We start from the raw sequence: 7500 nt of genomic DNA, 5'->3' as shown, positions 1-7500 counted from the left end.
AGCATGAGACTCTTAATCTCAGGGTAGTGGGTTAGAGCCCCACATTGGGTGTAGTTTCTTTATACTTAATTTCAAATACTATGCTGTTGCTCTTCCAGTCTTTGTGCAGGGAGCAAGAGATGAGGAAGAAAAGGAAACCGTTGTCGTCCCTGGGTGGACTCGAACCACCAACCTTTCGGTTAACTGCCTAACTCGCTAACTGATAGCGCCACAGAGACAGCCTGACGTGGAAGTGCTAGTCTTGTTTGCCAAATGGAGTGACTTCCCTTTTTTTAAGATGAAATCTGCTTTTTGAAACACACACAGGTCAAACAAAGGGACCATTTCCAATCTTTCTCAAGACACAATGTCAGCACAATTACTTTCCGTCAGGAGCTATGTTTTTCAGGTTTCCATTGCTGAGCAGTTTCACGGTCCAATCATGAAGAAAAATGGTTTAGGAATGTGTGGCATGGGCCTTCTTAGTCCTGCCATAGCTGCATTACAATCTTGGAGAAGGGCTTGGGAAGTAGCCTGGCTAGCTCAGTCGGTAGAGCATGAGACTCTTAATCTCAGGGTAGTGGGTTAGAGCCCCACATTGGGCAAAGTTTCTTTATACTTAATTTCAAATACTATGCTGTTGCTCTTCCAGTCTTTGTGAGGGGAGCAAGAGATGAGGAAGAAAAGGGAATCGTTGTCGTCCCTGGGTGGGCTCCAACAACCAACCTTTCGGTTAACAGCCGAACGCGCTAACCGATAGCGCCACAGAGACAGCCTGCCGTGGAAGTGCTAGTCTGGCTTGTCAAATGGAGTGACTTCCCTTTTTTTAAGATGAAATCTGCTTTTTGAAAGAAACACACACAGGTCAAACAAAGGGACCATTTCCAATCTTTCTCAAGAAACAATCTCAGCACAATCACTTTCCGTCAGGAGCTATGTTTTTCGGGTTTCCGTGGCCGAGCAGTTTGACGGTCCAATCATGAAGAAAAATGGTTTAGGAATGTGTGGCATGGTCTTTCCTAGTCCTGCCATGGCTGCATTACAATCTTGGAGAAGTGCTTGGGAAGTAACCCGGCTAGCTCAGTCGGTAGAGCATGAGACTCTTAATCTCAGGGTCGTGGGTTCGAGCCCCACGTTGGGGGTAGTTTCTTTATACTTAATTTCAAATACTATGCTGTTGCTCTTCCAGTCTTTGTGCGGGGAGCAAGAGATGAGGAAGAAAAGGGAACTGTTGCCGTCCCTGGGTGAGCTCGAACCACCAACCTTTCGGTTAACAGCCGAACGCGCTAACCGATTGCGCCACAGAGACAGCCTGCCGTGGAAGTGCTAGTCTGGCTTGCCAAATGGAGTGACTTAACTGTTTTATAAGATAAAATCTACTTTTTGAAAGAAACACACACAGGTCAAACAAAGGGACCATTTCCAATCTTTCTCAAGACACAATGTCAGCACAATCACTTTCCGTCAGGAGCTATGTTTTTCAGGTTTCCGTTGCTGAGCAGTTTCACGGTCCAATCATGAAGAAAAATGGTTTAGGAATGTGTGGCATGGGCCTTCTTAGTCCTGCCATAGCTGCATTACAATCTTGGAGAAAGGCTTGGGAAGTAGCCTGGCTAGCTCAGTCGGTAGAGCAAGAGACTCTTAATCTCAGGGTAGTGGGTTAGAGCCCCACATTGGGCAAAGTTTCTTTATACTTAATTTCAAATACTATGCTGTTGCTCTTCCAGTCTTTGTGAGGGGAGCAAGAGATGAGGAAGAAAAGGGAATCGTTGTCGTCCCTGGGTGGGCTCCAACAACCAACCTTTCGGTTAACAGCTGAACGCGCTAACCGATTGCGCCAAAGAGACAGCCTGCCGTGGAGGTGCTAGTCTGGCTTGCCAAATGGAGGGACTTAACTGTTTTATAAGATAAAATCTACTTTTTGAAAGAAACACACACAGGTCAAACAAAGGGACCATTTCCAATCTTTCTCAAGACACAATGTCAGCACAATCACTTTCCGTCAGGAGCTATGTTTTTCAGGTTTCCGTTGCTGAGCAGTTTCACGGTCCAATCATGAAGAAAAATGGTTTAGGAATGTGTGGCATGGGCCTTCTTAGTCCTGCCATAGCTGCATTACAATCTTGGAGAAAGGCTTGGGAAGTAGCCTGGCTAGCTCAGTCGGTAGAGCAAGAGACTCTTAATCTCAGGGTAGTGGGTTAGAGCCCCACATTGGGCAAAGTTTCTTTATACTTAATTTCAAATACTATGCTGTTGCTCTTCCAGTCTTTGTGAGGGGAGCAAGAGATGAGGAAGAAAAGGGAATCGTTGTCGTCCCTGGGTGGGCTCCAACAACCAACCTTTCGGTTAACAGCTGAACGCGCTAACCGATTGCGCCAAAGAGACAGCCTGCCGTGGAGGTGCTAGTCTGGCTTGCCAAATGGAGGGACTTCCCTTTTTTTAAAGATGAAATCTGTTTTTTGAAAGAAACACACACAGGTCAAACAAAGGGACCATTTCCAATCTTTCTCAAGAAACAATGTCAGCACAATCACTTTCCGTCAGGAGTTATGTTTTTCGGGTTTCCGTGGCCGAGCAGTTTGACGGTCCAATCATGAAGAAAAATGGTTTAGAAATGTGTGGCATGGTCCTTCCTAGTCCTGCCATGGCTGCATTACAATCTTGGAGAAACGCATGGGAAGTAGCCTGGCTAGCTCAGTCGGTAGAGCGTGAGACTCTTAATCTCAGGGTAGTGGGTTGAAACCCCGCGTTGGGAGTAGTTTCTTTATACTTCATTTCAAATACTATGCTGTTGCTCTTCCAGTCTTTGTGCGGGGAGCAAGAGATGAGGAAGAAAAGGAAACAGTTGTCGTCCCTGGGTGGGCTTGAACCACCAACCTTTCGGTTAACAGCCAAACGCGCTAACCGATTGCGACACAGAGACAGCCTGCCGTGGAAGTGCTAGTCTGGCTTGACAAATGGAGTGACTTACCTTTTTTTAAGATGAAATCTGCTTTTTGAAAGAAACACACACAGGTCAAACAAAGGGACCATTTCCAATCTTTCTCAAGAAACAATCTCAGCACAATCACTTTCCGTCAGGAGCTATGTTTTTCGGGTTTCCGTGGCCGAGCAGTTTGACGGTCCAATCATGAAGAAAAATGGTTTAGGAATGTGTGGCATGGTCTTTCCTAGTCCTGCCATGGCTGCATTACAATCTTGGAGAATTGCTTGGGAAGTAGCCTGGCTAGCTCACTCGGTAGAGCATGAGACTCTTAATCTCAGGGTAGTGGGTTAGAGCCCCACGTTGGGTGTAGTTTCTTTATACTTAATTTCAAATACTATGCTGTTGCTCTTCCAGTCTTTGTGCGGGGAGCAAGAGATGAGGAAGAAAAGGAAACCGTTGTCATCTCTGGGTGGGCTCGAACCACCAACCTTTCGGTTAACAGCTGAACGCGCTAACCGATTGCGCCAAAGAGACAGCCTGCCGTGGAGGTGCTAGTCTGGCTTGCCAAATGGAGTGACTTCCCTTTTTTTAAAGATGAAATCTGTTTTTTGAAAGAAACACACACAGGTCAAACAAAGGGACCATTTCCAATCTTTCTCAAGAAACAATGTCAGCACAATCACTTTCCGTCAGGAGTTATGTTTTTCGGGTTTCCGTGGCCGAGCAGTTTGACGGTCCAATCATGAAGAAAAATGGTTTAGAAATGTGTGGCATGGTCCTTCCTAGTCCTGCCATGGCTGCATTACAATCTTGGAGAAGCGCATGGGAAGTAGCCTGGCTAGCTCAGTCGGTAGAGCATGAGATTCTTAATCTCAGGGTAGTGGGTTAGAGCCCCACGTTGGGAGTAGTTTCTTTATACTTAATTTCAAATACTATGCTGTTGCTCATCAAGTCTTTGTGCGGGGAGCAAGAGATGAGGAAGAAAAGGGAACTGTTGCCGTCCCTGGGTGGGCTCGAACCACCAACCTTTCGATTAACAGCCGAACGCGCTAACCGATTGCGCCACAGAGACAGCCTGCCGTGGAAGTGCTAGTCTGGCTTGCCAAATGGAGTGAATTCCCTTTTTTTAAGATGAAATCTGCTTTTTGAAAGAAACACACACAGGTCAAACAAAGGGACCATTTCCAATCTTTCTCAAGAAACAATGTCAGCACAATCACTTTCCGTCAGGAGCTATGTTTTTCGGGTTTCCGTGGCCGAGCAGTTTGACGGTCCAATCATGAAGAAAAATGGTTTAGGAATGTGTGGCATGGTCTTTCCTAGTCCTGCCATGGCTGCATTACAATCTTGGAGAAGTGCTTGGGAAGTAACCCGGCTAGCTCAGTCGGTAGAGCATGAGACTCTTAATCTCAGGGTCGTGGGTTCGAGCCCCACGTTGGGCGTAGTTTCTTTATACTTAATTTCAAATACTATGCTGTTGCTCTTCCAGTCTTTGTGCGGGGAGCAAGAGATGAGGAAGAAAAGGGAACTGTTGCCGTCCCTGGGTGAGCTCGAACCACCAACCTTTCGGTTAACAGCCGAACGCGCTAACCGATTGCGCCACAGAGACAGCCTGCCGTGGAAGTGCTAGTCTGGCTTGCCAAATGGAGTGACTTAACTGTTTTATAAGATAAAATCTACTTTTTGAAAGAAACACACACAGGTCAAACAAAGGGACCATTTCCAATCTTTCTCAAGACACAATGTCAGCACAATCACTTTCCGTCAGGAGCTATGTTTTTCAGGTTTCCGTTGCTGAGCAGTTTCACGGTCCAATCATGAAGAAAAATGGTTTAGGAATGTGTGGCATGGGCCTTCTTAGTCCTGCCATAGCTGCATTACAATCTTGGAGAAAGGCTTGGGAAGTAGCCTGGCTAGCTCAGTCGGTAGAGCAAGAGACTCTTAATCTCAGGGTAGTGGGTTAGAGCCCCACATTGGGCAAAGTTTCTTTATACTTAATTTCAAATACTATGCTGTTGCTCTTCCAGTCTTTGTGAGGGGAGCAAGAGATGAGGAAGAAAAGGGAATCGTTGTCGTCCCTGGGTGGGCTCCAACAACCAACCTTTCGGTTAACAGCCGAACGCGCTAACCGATAGCGCCACAGAGACAGCCTGCCGTGGAAGTGCTAGTCTGGCTCGCCAAATGGAGTGACTTCCCTTTTTTTAAGATGAAATCTGCTTTTTGAAAGAAACACACACAGGTCAAACAAAGGGACCATTTCCAATCTTTCTCAAGAAACAATCTCAGCACAATCACTTTCCGTCAGGAGCTATGTTTTTCGGGTTTCCGTGGCCGAGCAGTTTGACGGTCCAATCATGAAGAAAAAGGTTTAGGAATGTGTGGCATGGGCCTTTTTAGTCCTGCCATAGCTGCATTACAATCTTGGAGAAGTGCTTGGGAAGTAGTCTGGCTAGCTCAGTCGGTAGAGCATGAGATTCTTAATCTCAGGGTAGTGGGTTAGAGCCCCACGTTGGGCGTAGTTTCTTTATACTTAATTTCAAATACTATGCTTTTGCTCTTCCAGCCTTTGTGCAGGGAGCAGGAGATGAGGAAGAAAAGGAAACTGTTGTCGTCCCTGGGTGGGCTTGAACCACCAACCTTTCGGTTAACAGCCGAACGCGCTAACCGATTGCACCACAGAGACAGCCTGTCGTGGAAGTGCTAGTCTGGCTTGACAAATGGAGTGACTTCCCTTTTTTTAAGATGAAATCTGCTTTTTGAAAGAAACACACACAGGTCAAACAAAGGGACCATTTCCAATCTTTCTCAAGAAACAATCTCAGCACAATCACTTTCCGTCAGGAGCTATGTTTTTCGGGTTTCCGTGGCCGAGCAGTTTGACGGTCCAATCATGAAGAATAATGGTTTAGGAATGTGTGGCATGGTCCTTCCTAGTCCTGCCATGGCTGCATTACAATCTTGGAGAAGCGCTTGGGAAGTAGCCCGGCTAGCTCAGTCGGTAGAGCATGAGACTCTTAATTTCAGGGTAGTGGGTTAGAGCCCCACGTTGGGCGTAGTTTCTTTATACTTAATTTCAAATACTATGCTTTTGCTCTTCCAGTCTTTGTGCGGGGAGCAAGAGATGAGGAAGAAAAGGAAACTGTTGTCTTTCCTGGGTGGGCTTGAACCACCAACCTTTCGGCTAACAGCCGAACGCGCTAACCGATTGCACCACAGAGACAGCCTGTCGTGGAAGTGCTAGTCTGGCTTGACAAATGGAGTGACTTCCCTTTTTTTAAGATGAAATCTGCTTTTTGAAAGAAACACACACAGGTCAAACAAAGGGACCATTTCCAATCTTTCTCAAGAAACAATGTCAGCACAATCACTTTCCGTCAGGAGCTATGTTTTTCGGGTTTCCGTGGCCGAGCAGTTTGACGGTCCAATCATGAAGAAAAAGGTTTAGGAATGTGTGGCATGGGCCTTCTTAGTCCTGCCATAGCTGCATTACAATCTTGGAGAATTGCTTGGGAAGTAGCCTGGCTAGCTCAGTCGGTAGAGCATGAGACTCTTAATCTCAGGGTAGTGGGTTAGTGCCCCACGTTGGGTGTAGTTTCTTTATACTTAATTTCAAATACTATGCTGTTGCTCTTCCAGTCTTTGTGCGGGGAGCAAGAGATGAGGAAGAAAAGGAAACCGTTGTCATCCCTGGGTGGGCTCGAACCACCAACCTTTCGGTTAACAGCTGAACGCGCTAACCGATTGCGCCAAAGAGACAGCCTGCCGTGGAAGTGCTAGTCTGGCTTGCCAAATGGAGTGACTTCCCTTTTTTTTAAGATGAAATCTGTTTTTTGAAAGAAACACACACAGGTCAAACAAAGGGACCATTTCCAATCTTTCTCAAGAAACAATGTCAGCACAATCACTTTTCGTCAGGAGTTATGTTTTTCGGGTTTCCGTGGCCGAGCAGTTTGACGGTCCAATCATGAAGAAAAATGGTTTAGAAATGTGTGGCATGGTCCTTCCTAGTCCTGCCATGGCTGCATTACAATCTTGGAGAAGCGCATGGGAAGTAGCCTTGCTAGCTCAGTCGGTAGAGCAAGAGACTCTTAATCTCAGGGTAGTGGGTTAGAGCCCCACGTTGGGTGTAGTTTCTTTATACTTAATTTCAAATACTATGCTGTTGCTCTTCCAGTCTTTGTGCGGGGAGCAAGAGATGAGGAAGAAAAGGAAACCGTTGTCATCTCTGGGTGGGCTCGAACCACCAACCTTTCGGTTAACAGCTGAACGCGCTAACCGATTGCGCCAAAGAGACAGCCTGCCGTGGAGGTGCTAGTCTGGCTTGCCAAATGGAGTGATTTCCCTTTTTTTAAAGATGAAATCTGTTTTTTGAAAGAAACACACACAGGTCAAACAAAGGGACCATTTCCAATCTTTCTCAAGAAACAATGTCAGCACAATCACTTTCCGTCAGGAGTTATGTTTTTCGGGTTTCCGTGGCCGAGCAGTTTGACGGTCCAATCATGAAGAAAAATGGTTTAGAAATGTGTGGCATGGTCCTTCCTAGTCCTGCCATGGCTGCATTACAATCTTGGAGAAGCGCATGGGAAGTAGCC

The sequence above is a fragment of the Salminus brasiliensis genome, chromosome 6, assembly GCF_030463535.1.
Source record: "Salminus brasiliensis chromosome 6, fSalBra1.hap2, whole genome shotgun sequence".
Lineage (NCBI taxonomy): Eukaryota > Metazoa > Chordata > Actinopteri > Characiformes > Bryconidae > Salminus > Salminus brasiliensis.
This window is presented reverse-complemented; position numbering follows the sequence as displayed.